We start from the raw sequence: 19,535 nt of genomic DNA on the forward strand, positions 1-19,535 counted from the left end.
GGATAGCTTGCTGTATGTGATTTCAGGCAAACACACGTGATTCATGCAGTGGAGCGATTCATCCAACACCCGTGCCGTTAAAGAGTGAAGGGCAGAAGGTCCTGCGGTGGCCCCCGGAGACTCTGCAGCCAGGACGGGCAGCTCCAGCCAGGGCACCACACGCTTGCTTGCTGGGTCCCCTGCATCTACCACCGGTTTCTTGTGCTCCCACAGGCACGGAAGGCTCCTGTCGTGTGTTCCCACGGGGACAGAAGGAAGCCAGCAAGCATGTGGACGGCGTTCTGGTGATACGTGCACAGAGAGGGAAGCATCCCTGTCATCTTTCCCCATGTGCCGTGCTGATGAGGACCTTCACAAACGGGGAGCCTCAGAAACGGGGGCCCCGCTTCCCAAACAGGATCCAGGGAGCGGAGAGGGCCTGCCCAGCAGCCACACTTCCCCAAACGGGGCCTGCTGGCTGCCAAGGTGCAGGTAGGTAGAAACCAAGGTCAGAAGGTAGAAACCAGACTAACGGAGGAAACTGAGGCTCAGCTCCTTGCACCCAACAAAATTTACACTTCCTCAGCATTTCTATGAACTGGAAACCTCCTAATTTTTCTAAGGATAACCATGACAACGATGGCACGGACAGCTGGGGTGGGCCATGGCTGTCCGTGTCCTTTATCCCCCACAGAAACGCTTACTCATCAAGCGCACAACGTGATCTTACTTTCTGTCTGGAGCCGCTGCCGCACGTCACCCCCACAGAAGCTCTGATTGCATCGTCTGCACAGTGCAGCTCGGTGGAAGGTTTCCCCGGGTGAGAGTCATCGCTGGCCTGGCAGGAAATGAGCACATTCATACTTAATTGCCACATAAGTGCCTTCAGCTCTTTTACTCCAGAACTACAGAGCAAAAATCTTTGGATAGGACTAACCCTTTTCACGCCGTCTCGCTGTGAAGACTTGTGTTACATGCCTCAGGGAGCCTCCCTTTATAAAGGGCACCTGCCACAGGCTAACGTATGGGCCTGGCTCTGGGGACTTACCCCATCAGCTGGGGCATCCCCTGGAAGGGCCACAAGGAGGCTGAAAACTCACCTTCACGTCACCAAGCAAACTGGTAGCCGCAGGATCCCTGAGTCCTGTTAGGGAAATCCATTTTAAAAGTCCAGTGAGTTTAAATAGCCAAGACATTAAAAATAATTAAAAATTCCTATTTTCTTCATCTCTTTACAATATTTCAGGGGCTACAACTACTGATTTCCTGCTCAAGCCTGGGATTACACTGCTGTGCACCATAGGCTGACATGCGCATTACGCAAATGGCATTTCTATTGCTGGAGCAGGTGTCAAAAGCCAGGCACATGGATTGTACCAGAGTGTTTCAATAGATACTTTTAAACAGGGCTGCAACAGAACTCAAACTGTTTTCAAAGCCAAGAGCAAATCAACGTATAATATGATCCAGATAGCTCTCAGATACAGGCTTTCAAGGACTGGGGGCCTCATACCACAGCAGTGAAAGAAGATAAATTATACTTTTTATCGGAAAACTTGAGTGTCAGTTAATAGAATCAAAGAAAGATCAACAGATGTAATGAGTGCGGACGATTTCAGTACTGGTTCCAAAGATAATGGCCTGCTTTCTTCTGATTCTGTGGCTCTTCAAAATAGATCCTCTGGGAAGAAAGTTTCTCATTACAGTATTTTCTTACTTAATTTGGCTTTTTCTTTTTTAAGATTTTATTTATTTATTTGACAGAGATCGCAAGTAGGCAGAGAGAGTGAGAGGAGGAAACAGGCTCCCCGCTGAGCAGAGAGTCTGATGTGGGACTCGATCCCAGGACCCTGGGATCATGACCTGAGCCGAAGGCAGAGGCCTTTACCCACTGAGCCACCCAGCTGCCCCTTTGGCTTGTTTTTGATGAAAAAAAAAAAAAAAAAAGAACCATTTTTTCTCTAGATTTTAATTTGAACACATTGGTGGGTTTTCTTACTGAAATCATTGAAACCAGTCTTTAACCTCTCCAAAGACTGGAAAGCTTCTGTATCACCTTTCCATCGACAGACTCCAAAACATGTGAATTTGGATTTGGTTTTTCCAATGTCAGAACAGTGACTTCTTGGTTTTGTTTCGTTTTTTAAGCTAGGAATATTATGAAAAATTATACTCTCTTGGAGGCGTAGGGATTTCTAGAAGCTACCTTGTTATCCCGCCTGTTTCTAGAGGATGCAAGGGTAGGCATGCCCGGGCTCTGGCCACCACTCGCCTGCCTGGAAGAGCAGGTGCTCGTCTGTCACCCAGCATCTGGGCCCCCCTCCATCCTCAGCTGCTGTGTAATGCAGATTGTCACCTAAGCAGTGCTCAGCAGTCACCTGCATTGTCATTTACAGACCGCTGGGAAGGTACTTCAGGAAAATATAACTGATTTCCCCCCAAAAAGTTCACATTAAATAACACTAGTTTTTAAAGTATATAGACTCCCGTTACTGTGAATAATGGCATTTTCCTAGCTTTTATTCCATAACAAAGAGGAAAGCTGTGGCGACGGTTTAAGGAACGTCTGAGAAACTGGTTGGCACTGTTGTGTGAATGAGCTTACCTTGGTGTCTATTTGTCTGATGGGGACACAGACTCAAAGCTCAGAGGCTTGGAACTGGGGGGCACTAAGGTGACTGTACACTGGGGCATATGCAGGACCAGTAAAGTGTGGGGTATAATTTCCCAGTAAAAACCTTATTCTTACACGACCAAGAAAGAAATTGGTGTTTTGACCTTACAAAACTGCACGGATTTTTAATTCGTACATTTCTTTGTGAATTTTAACTTGAACTCTGGGGGACCATAAGGTTTTATGGGTGCACGGTGACAAATGTGCTGAGGTGGCAGGAGGTTTGGCCCTGGTTCTCTTCCCATCCATAGGCCAAGAGCTTGGAACAGTGGCACATGCTCACTTCACTGTTTTTCCCAGTTTACAAGAAATGCTTCCTTTGGTTAAGAATATAGAAAAAAATGAGAATTTAACTTTTTTTCTGAAGATTTTATTTATTTACTTGACAGAGATCACAAGTAGGGAGAGAGGCAGGCAGAGAGAGAGGGGGATGCAGGCTCCCCGCTGAGCAGAGAGCCCGACGAGGGGCTCGATCCCAGGATCCCGAGACAATGGCCTGAGCTGAAGGCAGAGGCTTAACCCACTGAAGCCACTCAGGCACCCCGAGAATTTGACTTTTTATTTATTATTATTATTATTTGCTTCAGACCAGTGGAAACATCACTGAAAATGTCTTCCATCTGTGGACTCAAAGGTTTTTATTGATTTCTAGTTTTTTCCCTCCAGAGGCGCCTGAGGAACACCACATGGGTTGGATCACTTCACAGGTAACATCCTGTGCCTGCTAAGTAATCTACCCACACTGCAGAGTGGAATTTAGTTTGTCGTGGTAGAATCGGGTCACAAGACCCTGGATAGAAAAGATACAAACTGAATGAGGAAACTTAACTGTTTCATCTCGTATAATTGCTGATTTTAAAAATTATGATCAGTGGGGCACCTGGGTGGCTCAGTGGGTTAAAGCCTCTGCTTTCAGCTCAGGTCATGATCCCAGAGTCCTGGGATAGAGCGGGATCTCTGCTCAGCAGGGAGCCTGCTTCCCCCCCTCTCTCTGCCTGCCTCTCTGCCTGCTTGTGATCTCTGTCAAATAAATAAATAAATAAATTTTTTAAATGTTTAGTAATTTATCAACAAATACGACAGATGCCCTCAAGTTTTATCTATCTTAAATACTATTTTTATTAAAATGAATCCTTTAGAAATCTCCTGGTCACAAGTGACAGAAGCCTCAATCCATTGAGCAGGGACCCATTCAGGGGAGGTGGCCTCCCTGAGCACGGGCTCCCCAGCCTCCTGGCCACCTCCCTGGGAGCTGGCCTTTGCTTTCTCTGCTGGAATGCAGCTCTGCTGGGCTCCCAGGGAGACAAGGACATCTTCTCAGGGCTCCTGCTGGAGGGGGCAAGAGAGCCCTGCTGGTCCTGAGGCCCAGCACACGTCCCCAAGACGACCCCACTGGTGATCACCTGGCGAAGCACTCTGGGGGGCTAGTGTGGCCAGGGCCTGGGGCTTCCACAGGCCTGGGGCCCTGTCAGCAATTCCTCCCTACCCTTGTGGGTTACTTTGTCATGGCTGAGCTCTTGCTTCCATTTTCTTTTTCTTTTTATTATTTACAGAATCAAATTTATTATATATATATATATATATATATATATATATATATATATATATTTTTTTTTTTTAAGAACACTTAATATGAGATGTACTCTCTTAACAGACGTTCAAGGGCAGGGCACAGCGCTGGTGGCTGTAGGCAATACGTGTCCAGCAAGAAGGAAAGAACGCAGTGGCTGGAGGCGGCAGCAGAGGGCGCTGTAATGAAGGCTGTGTGAACCCAGAACTGCTCTAAAAAATTGGTTAAAACAAAACCAAAAACAAACCGGAAAGGAGGAACGCTAAATTTTGGACACAACTGAGAGTCTGTAGGAACTGCTAGTTCTGTAAGAAGCAAGTGCTTCTTGGCTGTTGGACTGGCCCCCACCACCTGTCTGCCTCCGAGCCTGGACCAGCAAGGAGTCCTGGTGGAAGGTGGTACCAGGGACCAGGGAGGCGGAGGGGCCCATTCCATACTCGTGGAGACAGGCGTGCTCACAGCATCACCGGCCTTCTGGCTTGGGTGTTCTGTCGGAGAGATCCAGTGTGTGTGTGAGGGTCACAGAGGTCTTCTGGGCACTCTGCAAAGCCTTCAGGGCAGTGGCATGGAACATGGGTGCAGACAGTGGCCAGGGCAGGCATTCTGACAGCTTCATGCCTCGGAGTTCTTCATGAGCAAGGTATTTACACCATGATTTGGTTTTTACCACTGGCCTCTCTTGCGGATAAAGGCTTGTATCTGGGACGAGACTCTTCTGTTTTGTAAAAGTACTGTTTTACAGTACTCGGGACGACTTTGTGTGTGTGTGTTAACAACGGAGAATGAAAGGGTGTGTGATTAGTCAGGGTCTTCAAGAGAAACAGGACTAACAGGATGTGTGTGTGTGTGTGTGTGTGTAGTCATTACAAGGACCCGGCTCATGGGTTATGAGGTCTGACCAGTCCAAACCCGCACTGGGGCTTGGCAGAATGGAGAGCCAGGAGAGCTGGTGGAGCCGGTGACATGAAGGCCATCTGCCGGAAAATTCCCTCTTACTCGGCGGAGACTGGTCTTTCTGTTCGGTTCAGGTCTTCAACAATTAGGTGAGGCCCACCTACATGGGGGAGTTTTGTCTGTTGATTTAAACGCTCATCTCACCCACCCTTCATTCCTTCCTTCTTTTTGTCTCCACACAGCTCTTTAGTGCTTTTATATCATAGTCATTTCTCTACAAGTTGAACCCTAAATTTTATTCAGTTTAAACCCATGCATAACAGAAAATAGGTTAGTACCTAGATATTTGTTCTTAACAAATAATTTGAGGCAGTGAAGGCATATATTTAACTTGACTCCTTCGCCAATTAAGTGGTACTGGAAAAAAGTCAGTTTCTCTTACCACCAACATGGAGGCTGTTTTAATGTTTATAATTATAATGTTTATAATTATAAACCACTTGATTTTGGTTCATTTATTGATCAAAGTAAAACAAACATTTTTAATATCTCTGATGTAGTTTTTAATCTACATAATTGCATGATACTTCTCAAATACTGAACTGTCTCAATTCGTCTAATTGAGGTACATTTTGGAACTTTCCATATAAAGTGTCATACTTGAATTTCATTTAGGATTATGAATATAGTGTTTACATAATCTAGAGGATAAGGACTGGGTTATAAGTCCATGCTCATAGAAGTCCAAATATCCAAAGTCATTTTTAGAAAATATTCTGCATGGAAACAAAATAATAAAACCCCAAACAAAATACACGTGTGCGCACACACACACATCTGCTGCCCCTCTTCTCTGTCCTTGGGAGCTGGCTGAGGCAGGACAGGAGGTGCACATTCAGAAGCCTCCAGCATCTAGACAGACAACCCAACTCCACCAAGCATTAGCAGGCAGGGATGGGGACTGTGGGGAGCTGCAAGGCACACGCTGCTCCCAAAAATCCTTACCAGTTGTATCACACCTTCTGCAGTGGGAAAAGACCCCGGCATGAACAGTACAGGACACACAACTGGCATAAAACTGAATGACTTCAGGAGTTGGGAGGGAATTATGACAAGTGGAAAAGATTTTAAAGGCAAACGCTATCACTATTACACCAAACGGCAAGGCCACTTTACTTTAAGAGGCATATGATGGTCTCAGAAGATTTAGACAATACATAGTCTTGTCAACAAGGAGTAGCAGATGAATTAAAAATATATCTGCCTTAAGTTCTTTGCTACAAGGAAAAGCTAGGGTGCATCTATTATCTTCAGCAATGCTGGGAGAAACCAAGCTCTGCAAATCCATGTCTCTAGCTTTTTACTCTAATCAAAGGTCAGCATCTTCTTCCATCTCCCTGACCCTCTCCCCCAGAGCACCTGCCAGCAGATTTAGTGTCTGTCATTCTGGTTTCCATTTAATTTATTTCCAGAAAAGTCCAGACACGATTGTATCTGCAAAATGGGGAGGAGAGGAGAAAGCATCATATGTCTTATATTATTCACAGAAACTAGACAGGTTTTATTTCTGGCCATAAGTCATTTGAGACTCTGAGACTCTGAGTCAAAGAGAACTCTGACCTTAATCCATTTGGTCTGGTTTTAAGAGGAGGAGCATCTTGTGCTTACTTTGAAGGTGTTTTTAACTTCAGCCTTGGTCAAATGTGTCATTTTGATTCGGAGAAAAACTCATTTTAGAAGGCAGAATATCTTTTTATCTGGAGCAGAGAATATGACATCACTGGTGGTGGCTCCCCATTTGAGCACTTACCACCTCCATTACTAAAGCTAGTGACTTACCACACTTCTGCATCTTCACCTATCAAATAAATCAGTGTCTCAGCATCCTGTTTTGGTTTCCTCAGCCTGCTTACATTTCCACAAGTAGTCTTTTCATTACTCTACTGATTTTCAACCTTCTCTGGCCATTGGAATTGACTGTAAAGCCTGGTCCCATCCTCAAGCAGGGGGAGAATGAAAGCTCCCACGTGACTCTAATGGACAGCCATGGTCGAGAGCTGCTGTCTTCAACCTCCGGAACGAAACCATCCGATGTAAATTCTATTTTCTGCTGGGATCCTGGATACAGATATTAATTCCTTACATTAATTCCCACTGAACAGTCACTGAGTGCGTACCATTAACAGACTCTGTGGCAGGCTGTAGGGATATATAAATTCAAAGAAATTCCCTGCTTTGAAGAATTTTAATTCATGTGTAGAAGACACATTTAGAACTTAGACTCAAACAGCATAAACCTTGCCAAAAAAGATTCACTTGGTTAGCTATAACCCTATCTGTTGTTATAGGCTGCTCTGAAAATATATTGTTGACAATAAGACAAGAAAAGGCAATAAAAGGCACACAGATCGAGAAGGAAGGAATAAAAATGTCTCTGTTCATAGATGACATGGTTGTCTATGTAAAAGGTCCAAAGAATTGACAAAAACTACAAACTTCTGGAACAGAGGGGTGATTAAACAAGGCTGCACAGTTGTAGGATACAAGGATGATACATGTAAGAGTCGATGGGTTTCCTATCTAACAACAGTGAACAATCGAAACTTGAACTTTTTAACCATTTTTTAATAAGGAAAGAAAATGGCGATTATGTGAGTGACGGATAGATTATTTAGCTCGACTGTGGTGATTATTTCATAATATGAACATGTCAAACATCAGGTTGTATATCTTAAATGTATACAATTTTTATCTATTATTAACCTCAATAAAGCTGGAGGGGGTATCACATCGCCATTAACATTAGCATCAAAAAAGAGAGAGATTTAGATTTAAGTATAACAAAGTTTGCACAAGGCCTATGTGAGGGAACTGCGGATCTCTGGTGGAAACGTCAAAGGAGATCCAGGCGCGCCTGCGGGGCTCAGACAGCGCGCGGCGGCCTTCCGCTCGGGTCACGGTCCCGGGCTCCTGGGACCCAGCCCTGTATCAGGCTCCCTGCTTGGCAGGAAGCCTGCTTCTCCCTCTCTCGCTCCCCCTGCTTGTGTTCCCTCCCTCGCTGGGTCTCTCTCTGTCAAATAAAGAGACTGTGGACTCTGAGGAACAAACTGAGGGTTTTGGAGGGAAGGAGGGTAGGAGGTTGGGTGAGCCTGGTGCTGGGTATTAAAGAGGGCACGGATTGCATGGAGCACTGGGTGTGGTGCATAAACAATGAATTTTTTTTTTAAAGATTGTATTTATTTATTTGACAGACAGAGATCACAAGTAGGCAGAGAGGCAGGCAGAGAGAGAGGGGGAAGCAGGCTCCCTGCTGAGCAGAGAGCCCGATGCGGGGCTCGATCCCAGGACCCTGGGATCATGACCCAAGCTGAAGGCAGAGGTTTTAACCCACTGAGCCACCCATGCGCCCCATAAACAATGAATCTTGGAACACTGAAAAAACAAAACAAAACAAAACAAAAAAATAAATAAAACCTTAAAAAAATAAAAAACAAAAACAAAAGAAAAGGACATCTAAATATATGGAAAGAGAATCCATATTCATGGATAGGAAAATTCAGTATTGATGTCAGTTTCTCCCAACTTAAATCTACAGATTCAAGGCATTCTCAATAAAAATTCCAGCAAGTTACTTTATAGTCGCCTATAAACTGATTGTAGAGTTTATATAGAGAGGCAAAAAGACCCAAAATAGCCAAAACAATATTAAAGAAGAAAAACAAAGTTAGAGGGCTGACTTCACTCCAACTTCAAGTCTTACTGTAAAGCAGTGGTAATCAAGACAGTGTGGTGTTTGTGACAGGACAGGCACATGGATCAATGGAACAGAACAGAGAGCCTAGAAGCAGACCCACACAGACATAATCCGCTGACCCCGGACAGGGCAATTCAGTAGAGAAAAGGGATGAACAGTCGTTTCAACAGATGGCACCGGGACAGGCGGCATCCGCGCGCGGCACAGTAAATCTAGACACAAGTCTTACTCTCCTCACAAAAACTGACTCAAAATGGCTTGTAAATCTAAATGTAAAACACAGAACTCTAACACTTGGAACACAAACCGTGGGAGAAAATCTAGGGGACCATGAATTTGGTGATAAGCTTTAAGATATCAAAAGCATGATTCATGAAGGAAAAAACTGGTAAGAGGGACTCCATCAAGAAAAAGAGAGGGCCCCCGGGCGGCTAAGTTGGTTAAGCATCTGCCTTTTTCTTGGGTCATGATCCCAAGCGCCTGAGACTGAGCCCCACGTTAGGCTCTCAGCTCAGCAGGGAGCCTGCTTCTCCCTCTCCCTCTGCTCATCTCCCCTTAGTGCTCTCTCTGTCTCTGTCAAAGAGATAAATAAAATCTTTTTTAAAAAAAGCAAAACCTTCTGATCTGTGAAAGACCCTGTTAAGAGGACACAGAGGAACCTCACCCGCACACCACTAAGTGAAAGAAGCCACTCTTAAAAAGCAACCAACGGCAGGACCCCAGGTGTCCGACAGTCTGGAAGAGCCAAAGCTATGGCGACAGCGAAAGGATCAGTGGTTGCTGGGGGTGTGGGGTGGTGAGGAGTACGGAGAACACAGAGGATTTTTAGAGCAGTGACACGATTCTGTCCTACATAATGGTGACATCATGCATTTCACAAAACCCAAGGAACCGCACCATACAAAGAGTAAACGCTAAGGTGAACATAGGCTTCTGCTAATGACGACAATCAGCATCAGCTCAGCGACTGAAACAAACCTACCACACTAGTGCAAGACACTAACTGTAGGGAGCTGAGGGCAGGGGTAAAGGGATACATAAGAACTCTCTGTACTCTGTTGATTTTTTCAGTAGACCTAAAACTGCCCTAAGGAATAATATTAATTTAAAAGTGTGTGTGTGTGTGTGTGCACGCGTGCACACGCTACAGAAATATCCAGGCTCCACTTAATGAAATTAATTCTCATGAGCATCTAAAATTTTGAAAAAAAATATTAATAACATCGGATCGATTAGAAATAGTAAGATATCCAAATGAAGGCAGGGAGGGGTAGGCATTAGTGGTCATTGTGTCTCTGGAGGAGGAAGCCACTGCATGCTACAGTGGACCCAACACTCAGAGGCAAAGTCTTACTATGTTGAGACATATCTTAGCTCTCCCACTGATGACACATGACCAGGCCTAAGGCATCGGTGGAAATGTTGCCCTGAATTTCACTGGACAGGCTGTCTTACAGGCCTGAAGCTGCATAAAAAGAAGGTAAAATCATTTGGGGGGAACCTCATGAAAGTCCCTCCAAACTTTAGCTTCTTTAACTGCAAACAAGGATAAGAGAATTGAATCTTTCATATTTTGAGCACAGTAGGAAAGGAATGGAATTTTATATTTCTCAGCTGATCCCTTAAAGGCAGCAGCAGAAAACTCCTTCCGAAAGAGGTTAAATAGGAGGTGCCTTAGCTGTGAGGCCCTGCACGAGCCACCAGTCACAAGTCAGGACAGTTCTGCCCTGCTGCTGTAGCAGAAAGCAGCCACACCTCCGGCCACACGTCAAGGACAGAGCATGAGCTAGACAGCCGCTGGTCAGCGGGAAAGAGACAATGGTCTGGAATTACCCTGAAACAGAGAGGTCCCAGACGTTTCGTGTCTGTGGTCTGACACGTAAATCAGCTCAAACCCTTTCTTTAGATATAAATGGAAGTCTATCAGTTGTGATTTGTTACAAGATCACAGGAAGGTGGTGCCTTAGAACATTTTTATTGAATCCGTGCAGCTAAAATGAAGCAGAAACCCACAGTTACTTGGGTGACAGCGATGTGAACACCTCCCCTCCCTCGGCGACCCAGAGGGACAGTCTCCTGTGTGGCACAGACGTGCTGGTAATTGCTGAACTCCCTCCCACACGCCTTTTGCCTTTGACTTAGTGTTTTTAACCTCAAAGTCTCCCTCGGACAGGAAAAAATGCATCAGGAGATTAAAACTCAAGAGATAAATGCCTGGGATTTGAGACCTGCTCTCAGAAGAGAAACGGGCTCATTCCAACTTGCCCAGGAAGCGCTGGGCAAGGACACCCATTTCAGCATCTCTCTCCACACCTGCTCTGTGCCCTGTGTGTGAGGAGAGCTGTGCCTAACAAGACGGAGCTCTTCGGCCGCCCCCGCCTCCTCCCAAGAGGAGCAAGCCTAGAAAATACACGGGGGAAAACCCTGGCTGCGTGCCGGGACAGAGAAACTAACACAGAGGGGAAGAAACTCCGAAAAGAGGCTGCGATACATAGACACCCACCACACGATCTTGGAGCCAAATCTGGAAATACAGCGATGCGGCAAGAACATTATGGCGACATTAACACATAATGAGAAAATTATGGAAAAGATACTCCTCTCCTTGGAATACGCGGCCAAGAAAAACCAAGGTGAAACTGAGGATTGTATATGCATCTGGGAGGACAAGTGAGTCCCAACAGGTGGTTGTTGGTCCTGTAGTTAATTGCTGTCCATGAAGATGAGTGTTTTGTCCTTTAAAATGTTAAGTTCTGCCTTGTAACCACCATATGGTCCCCTGTCATTTGCATAGTTATCTGTCAGTTAAGCGCTGACTTATGTATTACACTCCAAAAAATATTTGCAGAATGAAGAAAGAACTGGCACTACTAAAAATAGTCATTAGAATCTTATTTCTGAAAGTGACTGCTGAGTGTCCTGGAGCACCACCTTATGTTCCTGAAATCCCCAAACTCACAAAATACAGATTTGCCACAGAGCAGACCCACTCTTATTTTTCAGCCTCACGTCCGGAGGACGCTCCGTGCTTATTCAAACACACCTCCTTTTACTGCTTTGCCTTACTGTGCTTTACAGAGCGTGTGCTTTTTACTAATGGAGCCTTTGTGGCAAGCCTGCATCGAGCAAGTCTGCTGGCACCACTTTTTCCAACAGCATCTGCTCACTTCATGTCCCTGTGTCACATTTTGGTAATTCTCACAACATTCCCAAGTTTTTATTATTGTTATATTTGTTACGATGACCTGTGACCAGTGATCTTTGATGTCATCACTGGAATTGTTTTGGAGGCATCACAAAGTAGGCACACATAAGAGAGCAAACCTACTCAGTAAATGTTGTGTGTGATCCGACTGCAGATATGGGGGAAACAGCAGAAGCGGGATCAGAAGTGTTGCCTGAAGACGGGACTGAACTGCTAGAATCCCGTGATCAACCTTGAACAGACGAGGAGTAGCTTCTTACGGATGAGCAAAGAAAGTGGTTTCTTGAGATGGAATCTACACCCGGTGAAGATGCCGTGAAGACTGCTAAACTGACAGCAGAGTAAGGAAAGGGTTAAGGTATGGTGGGGGCGGTGTCCCTGGCTGGGCTCTGAAACTATTCCTGGCAGGCAAAAGCCTAAGTCAAAGTGAGCAAAAGATAAGGGAAGCAGCCAGGCCACCCTGCCCTGGGTGTTAGGGAGTGCTTTTCTTTGGTGGCTACATAGTAATGACAGAAAATGACAAAGAAGCAAGCCATTCTCAAAGAATGACAAAGAAGTGAGCCAGTATTCAAAGAAGTGAGCCCCTGAGGGGGTTATCAACAGTCCTCGCTCAGACCAAGATGGCACAAGAATCTCAAGACTGCAAGCTTCCTGGTCAAGTTGTCCGTCAAAGACTGGCCCTGAAACCCCTCAGGGGCACCCATTCCGGACCCCTCTCACTCTAGAGAGCTTTCTCTTTCCTTTCTGCTCCTAGTCGTTTAATAAACTTGCACTTCACTCCGCCCAGTGTCCACGAGATTCATTCTCTGACCATGTGAGTCAAGAACCTTCAACTCTGCAACAAAGGATTCAGAATATCACGCGAAAGTAGCCATAAGGCAGCAGCAGAACTGGAGAGGATGGACTGCAGTTTTGAAAGAATTTCTGCTGTGGAAGAAGTGCTACAGCATCACGGGCTACGGAGAAACTGCTCCTGGAAGAAGAGTCAGTCCATGCGGCAAACTCCAGGGTTGTCTTACTTTCAGAAACGGCCACAGCTGCTGCCACCCCGATGGTGGTGCAGCCTTAAACAGCAGACGAGACCCTCCACCAGCAAAAAGATTATGGCTCCTGAAAGCTCAGATGATGGTAAGCATTTTTCAAAAACAGAGTATTTTCTAATTGCAGTATGAACATTGTTTTCAGACACACCAGCTGCACACTCCGCAGGCCACAGTACCCTGTGAACATCACTTTCATGTGCACTGGGAACCCAAAGTGCTTCTTCGACTCACTTCACTGCAATATTCGCTTTATTGCTGTGATCTGGAACCAAACCCACAGTATCTCCAAGGTATGCCTGTAATTTTTCCTAATTTTGTACACACTGAAAAAAAGCTTAGCGTAATTATCAGCACTTATGTGATCTCCTTGCCGTCAGGAGCCCTGCGCACTGGTTCCTACCGGCGGATGCTTGCTCGCTGCCCAGCTCCTCACCACGGCCCCGGGAGGAGCGTGAGGCCCGGCTCCAGAGGAACCGTGGCTGCGTGCTCGTCATTCTGTTGTCACAGCTCTACACACAGACTTGTTTGTGTTTTATTTTCTTCCTTGGAAAGATAGTTTGTGAGAAGAGAATCAGGGTCTTCCTTGATAAGACCCACAGCAAGGTGACCCAAAGCTATGCCTATCCCCATGGGTCACCACGTTGCGATTTTTAAAGTGATCAAGTTACCTAAAGAGACAAACAAAACCTGACCCCATTTATACAGCAAGACACTCACAAACATCATCCAGGCAATTCCTTTGCTTCTATGTTGAGGGGAGGGGTGACCACAGTGCATTCTCCTCCTGGAGGTTCTCCCCTGGCATGGTTTTATACTAACCCTGAGGCAATGCTAGCCCAGTCTGCCCGCAGTCTCCTTCTGTGTCGCGTTTCTTTGCATAACGGAGCTTTCTCTATTTTCCCTTGAGGAAGCGTAAGGAAGAAGGGAGAACAGGAGCAGAGGGGAAGAAATCACACGATGTCGCATCTTTCTCACGCTGGGCATGAGAGCGGGTCCTTCCCAGGACAGGGCTTGTTTTGAGTTGTGCGTGTGCGAGCCTCCTCCATGGGCTAGAATGCGACCATGGCACTTCTGGAAAAGGGAGTAACCCCCTGATCGTATTATATAGAAAATAATTTTAAGAACTTGCAGGGAAGGTTCTACGTCACCTCCAATGGCAAGAGTGAGAAATGCAAGGACAGAAACGGGCATCGGGCAGATAGCGAGGATAAAGGGACCCTGGAAGCCATCATTTCTGAAAAGTGATGGTCAGAGAAAGAAACAGAAGCCAGGCCTGGCTTGGAGAAGTGTCTGCCCTCAGAGCACTCCCCTAAATAAGGGGAAAGCAGTGGGAACAAATCCTGAGCGCCCTCTTAAGTGCCGCCCCCATCATGTGCTGTGGAGAACGGGGGCGAGTGGGGGAAGAATGAAAGATGGGGGGGGAGAAGCCCCTCATTCTGGCTGCAGGGGGAGGGCAGGAAGGGGAACGTGGCGCCTCCGGGCTCAATGTGTGTGTTTCTTCAAGCTGGGAAGAAAGTAGAGAAAAGGCAAAAAGCCCGTGATTTCTCATGAATAAATAGACACTTAATGGAAAGGAGGAGGAAAAAACCCCCAAATTCTCCGCTCCCGGAAGAAGGCGAGAGGGGGGAAGAGACGCGCCCTGGGAGGGATGAGGGTCAGCCCCAGCCCTGGAGGGAGTGAGCCCCAGGAGCCAGGGCAGGTGGAAGTGAGGGCTCCCCAAGCAGGTGGAGGGCGCCAGCCCTCCCAAGCCCGGCATTCAGTGTAGCCCGAGGGGTTTCAGCCCAGCCAGCTGCCCCAGGTTCCCAGGCCACAGCCCAGGAAGGCAAGACACAGAGGTGGCCATGCTCCCTGGTGGGAGAACACTGGGCCCCATTTCAGAGATTAGGGCTGCCGCAGGAAAGCAAGACTTCAAGATGGCAAAGTTGGGGCTTCTCAGACCTTTCTTTTTCTCTTAACCTTTAGGAAAATAGTGGGGAAATTAGGAACAGAAAGTGCAAATCCCATAAGACATATAACATAGAACTCTAACGCCAAACCTCGACAGAGGCAGGGGGAGCTCAGACACCATGAGAACACCCCCAGGCAGACCCCACACGTAGCTGGGAGAGCAGGAAAACGGGTCAGAACAAGCAGGCGCTCCCCACAGTTATGTCACCAGCAAGGCTTGTTAAGTTTCAGAGTATTTGATGAGAAAACCTTGGAGGAAACAGACTGACGCAAGTTCTTTGAAAATGCAAGTGCTGTGATGGCTACTGTGTGTGAGAGCAGACATGAAGAAAAACGGTTGCCATGGGAGCACAACCAGCAGAGAACAAGCCGCGGGGCCTGGGCTCACACGCAGATCAATGACAGTCTTCTCTTCAGTGTCTGCAGGAAGATCTCTCAGGTCAGTGCCTTTCAACCTGTTTTTTCTGGACCACCAGTAAGAAACACATTTCTATCACACGTACACAGGCAGATATGTTTGTATTCCTGGACAGACCTTCACTTAAAAATACATCCTCTTACTACACATGGTGCATTCTTTTTTTTTTTTTTTAAGATTTTATTTATTTATTTGACAGAGAGAGATCACAAGTAGGCAGAGAGGCAGGCAGAGAGAGAGAGAGGAGGAAGCAGACTCCCCGCTGAGCAGAGAGCCCAATGTGGGGCTCAATCCCAGAACCCCGAGACCACGACCCGAGCCGAAAGCAGAGGCCTTAACCCACTGAGCCACCCAGGCGCCCCACACATGATGCATTCTAATGTCTTCCATAGAGTTCTGTTCTACTTATTTTTGAAATGCAGTCATGGTGGTAAGACGATCCCCAATAATCTCCACCCCTGGCATCCACACCTTTGTATAATCCCCTCCCCTGACAGAGGGCAGGACCTGCAATTCAACATCACTGACTACTAGAAACAAACCGAAAGCACAGTGAGATGCCACCTTACGCCCATTAAGAGGGCTACCATTAACAAACCACAAAGTACCCAGTACTGGTGAGGTACGGAGACATCAAGACCCTGTGCACTGTGAATGGGAACAGAAAGAGTGCAGATGCTGTGGAAGCCAGTATGGTGGTTCCCCAAAACAGTAAACACGGCATCTCTCTATGATCCAACAATTCCATTTTTGGATATATACCCCACAAATTAGAAACAGATACTTGAAGGGGTATTGTATACCCAAGTGTTTACCAGCAAAAAGGTGGAAGCAGCCGCAGGATCCGCGAGTGGAGGAATGGATAAACACAATGACTGACACACACAGGGCACTCTCACTCGGCCATGAAAAGGGATGGAATTCTGACACATACTACACAATGGATGAAACTTAGGAACATTCTGCTAAGTGAAATAAGACCAGTCACAAAAAGTTAAATACTAAATGACTTCACCTAGATGACGTACTCAGAACAGTCAGAAGTAGAAGGTCAAGTACTCTTCATAGAGCCAGAAAGTAGAAGAATGAATACTGGGAGCTTGGAGAAGGGTACAGAGTTACCGTTTAGTGGGGACAGAGTTTCAGCTTTGTAAGATGAAGAGTTCTGAAGACGGGTGACACGACACTGAATGTACTTACCACCACCGCAATGCCTGAGAAATGGTGGAGGTGGTTCATTTTGGGGTTTTCTGTTCTGTTGATCTGTAGGTCTATTTTTGTGCCAGGATCATACTGTTTTTTTTTTTTTTAAATTTATTTATTTGACAGACAGAGATCACAAGTATGAATAGAGAGAAAGAGGAGGAAGCAGGCTCCCCACCAAGCAGAGAGCCCGATGTGGGGCTCGATCCCAGGACCCTGAGATCATGACCTGAGCCGAAGGCAGAGGCTTTAACCCACTGAGCCACCCAGGCGCCCCAGGATCATACTGTTTAGATCACTACAGCTTTACAGTCAATTATCTTTAACAAAATAGAAAAGAATATGCCATGGGAAAAAGACAGTCTCTTCAACAAATGGTGTTGGGAAAACTGGACAGCTATGTGCAGAAGAATGAAACCGGACCACTTTCTTACATCATATACCAAAAAAATTGAAAATGGATTAAAGACTTACATGTGACACAGGAAACCATCAAAGTCCTAGAGGAGAACACAGGCAAGTAACCTGTTTGTCACTGGCTGTACCAACTTCTTGCTAGACACGGCTCCTGAGGCAAAGGAAACAAAAGCAAAAATGAACTAGTGGGACTTCATCAAGATAAAAAGCTCTGCACTGTGGAGGAAACAATCAACAAAACTAAAAGGCAACCTACGGAATGGGAGAATCTATTTGTAAATGACGTATGTGATAAAGGGCTAGTATCCAAAGTCTATAAACAACTGATACAACTCAAAACCCCAAAACAAATAATCCAGTTATAGAATGGGCAGAAAATATGAACAGATATTTCTCTAAAGAAGACATCCAGATGGCCAACAGACACATGAAAAGATGCTCAACGTCACTCCTCATCAGGGAAATGCAAACCAAAACTACAATGAGCTACTATCTCACACCTGTCAGAATGGCTAAAATTAGCAACATAAGAAACAACAGATAGATGTTGGTGAGGATGTGGAGGAAGGGGAACCCTCTTACACTGTTGGTGGGGATGCAAACTGGTGCAGCCACTGTGGGAAACAGTATGGCAGTTCCACAAAAAATTAAAAATAGAATTACCATATGATCCAGTAATTGCACCACTTGGTATTTAACAGAAGAATATAAAAATACTAATTCAAAGGGATATACGTACCCCAATGTTTACAGCATCATTTTTTAAAAAGATTTTATTTATTTATTTGACAGACAGAGATCACAAGTAGGCAGAGAGGCAGGCAGAGAGAGAGAAGGGGAAGCAGGCACCCCGCTGAGCAGAGAGCCTGATGTGGGTCTTGATCCCAGGACCTGAGCTAAAGGCAGAGACTTAATCCTCTGAGCCACCTAGGCACCACTATTTGTAGCATCATTATCCACAATAGCCAAATTATGGAAAGAGCCCAGCTGTCCATTGACAGATGAATGGATAAAGAAGTTGTGGTTATATATGTATGTATACCACATCTTCTTTATCCATTCATATATATTATATATAATATATACACACATATATATTATATATATATATATATTACACACACACACACACACACACACACATATACATATACATATACATACAAGGTAGTATTACTCAGCCATAAAAAAGAATGAGATTGGGGGCGCCTGGGTGGCTCAGTGGGTTGAGCTGCTGCCTTCGGCTCAGGTCATGATCTCAGGGTCCTGGGATCGAGTCCCGCATGGGACTCTCTGCTTGGCAGGGAGCCTGCTTCCTCCTCTCTCTCTCTGCCTGCCTCTCCAACTACTTGTGATTTCTCTCTGTCAGGTAAATAGGTAAAATCTTTAAAAAAAGAAAAAAAAAAAAAAAAAAGAATGAGATTGGCGTGCCCGGGTGGCTCAGTGGGTTAAGCTGCTGCCTTCCGGCTCAGGTCATGATCCCAGGGTCCTGGGATCGAGGCCCACATCGGGCTCCTTGCTCAGCAGGGAGCCTGCTTCTCTCTCTGCCTCTGCCTGCTGCTCTGCCTGCTTGTGCGTGCTCTCTCTTTCTCTCTCTCTCTGACAAATAAATAAATAAAATCTTAAAAAAAATTTAAAGTGGGGCTCCTGGGTGGCTCAGTCAGAAAAACGTCTGCCTCTGGCTTAGGTCATGCTCCGGCTGCCAGCTAGCAGGTAGTCTGTTTCTCCCTCTGAACCTCCCCCGCCCCCCACGCCCCGCTCCATCAACTCAAGCTCTACTCTTTCTCAAATGAATACAATCTTTAAAAAAAAATTTTTTTTAAGTAAATACAGAAGTTTTGTGTTTTTTTCTTATTTCTTGTTTCTTTCTTGTTAGTTCCCGAGAACACATCTTTTGCATCCTTCTGTGAACAGTTCTGCATTGAACACAAAGACTGCCTCAGGGTAAAGACAAAAGCTACACGTGACTTTATCTGATCTCAGGTCAGAACAATTAGAATTAATTATAAAAATTAGGGAAAAAACCTGTTACCTAAATCATTTTCTAAAATCTCTTAATACATTTGGGTCAAAGAAAAAATTTGATAGCTGAGAGCAATAGCATCAATACTAAAGCTAAAACATTGCTTAGAAAGATTCATAGTCAAGTATTATTTTTAATAAGCATAAAAAATAGTTTAAGCATTCAACTCTAGATATTAGAAAAAGAACAATATTTTCAAACTAAAGAAACTAGGGGGTGCCTGGCTGGCTTTGGTGGAATGTGTGACTCCATCTCAGGGCTGTGAATTCAAGCCCCACATTGGGTATAGAGATTACTGAAAAATAAAGACCTTTTTTTAAAAAATATTTTATTTATTTATTTGTCAGAAAGAGAGAGAGAGAGAGAGCCCAAGCAGGGGGAGCAGCAGGCAGAGGGAGAAGCAGGCTC

At 45.5% G+C, this 19,535-nt stretch overlaps 2 long non-coding RNA genes across 4 annotated transcripts in view; one reads left to right on the top strand and one right to left on the bottom strand.

Annotated features, from left to right (window-relative positions):
• LOC131812738 (uncharacterized) overlaps positions 1-19,535 on the bottom strand; it is an 87,759-nt gene that overhangs the window by 15,495 nt on the left and 52,729 nt on the right. For both annotated transcript variants that reach the window (XR_009346457.1, XR_009346456.1), the window contains exons 4-6: positions 17,162-17,255; positions 1,080-1,123; positions 710-817 (exon numbers count right to left, since the gene is read on the bottom strand). This is a non-coding gene — a long non-coding RNA (uncharacterized LOC131812738). The remainder of the gene's footprint in view (positions 1-709; positions 818-1,079; positions 1,124-17,161; positions 17,256-19,535) is intronic.
• Positions 4,470-18,141, top strand: LOC131812739 (uncharacterized). Of its 2 annotated transcripts, XR_009346459.1 has the most exons (4): positions 4,470-4,863; positions 13,262-13,409; positions 15,292-15,505; positions 16,814-18,141. It is a non-coding gene; the product is annotated as an uncharacterized LOC131812739 (long non-coding RNA). The 2 variants fall into 2 exon arrangements; XR_009346458.1 differs by having other exon boundaries at positions 13,262-15,505.

This window comes from Mustela lutreola, chromosome 12 (assembly GCF_030435805.1).
Source record: "Mustela lutreola isolate mMusLut2 chromosome 12, mMusLut2.pri, whole genome shotgun sequence".
NCBI lineage: Eukaryota > Metazoa > Chordata > Mammalia > Carnivora > Mustelidae > Mustela > Mustela lutreola.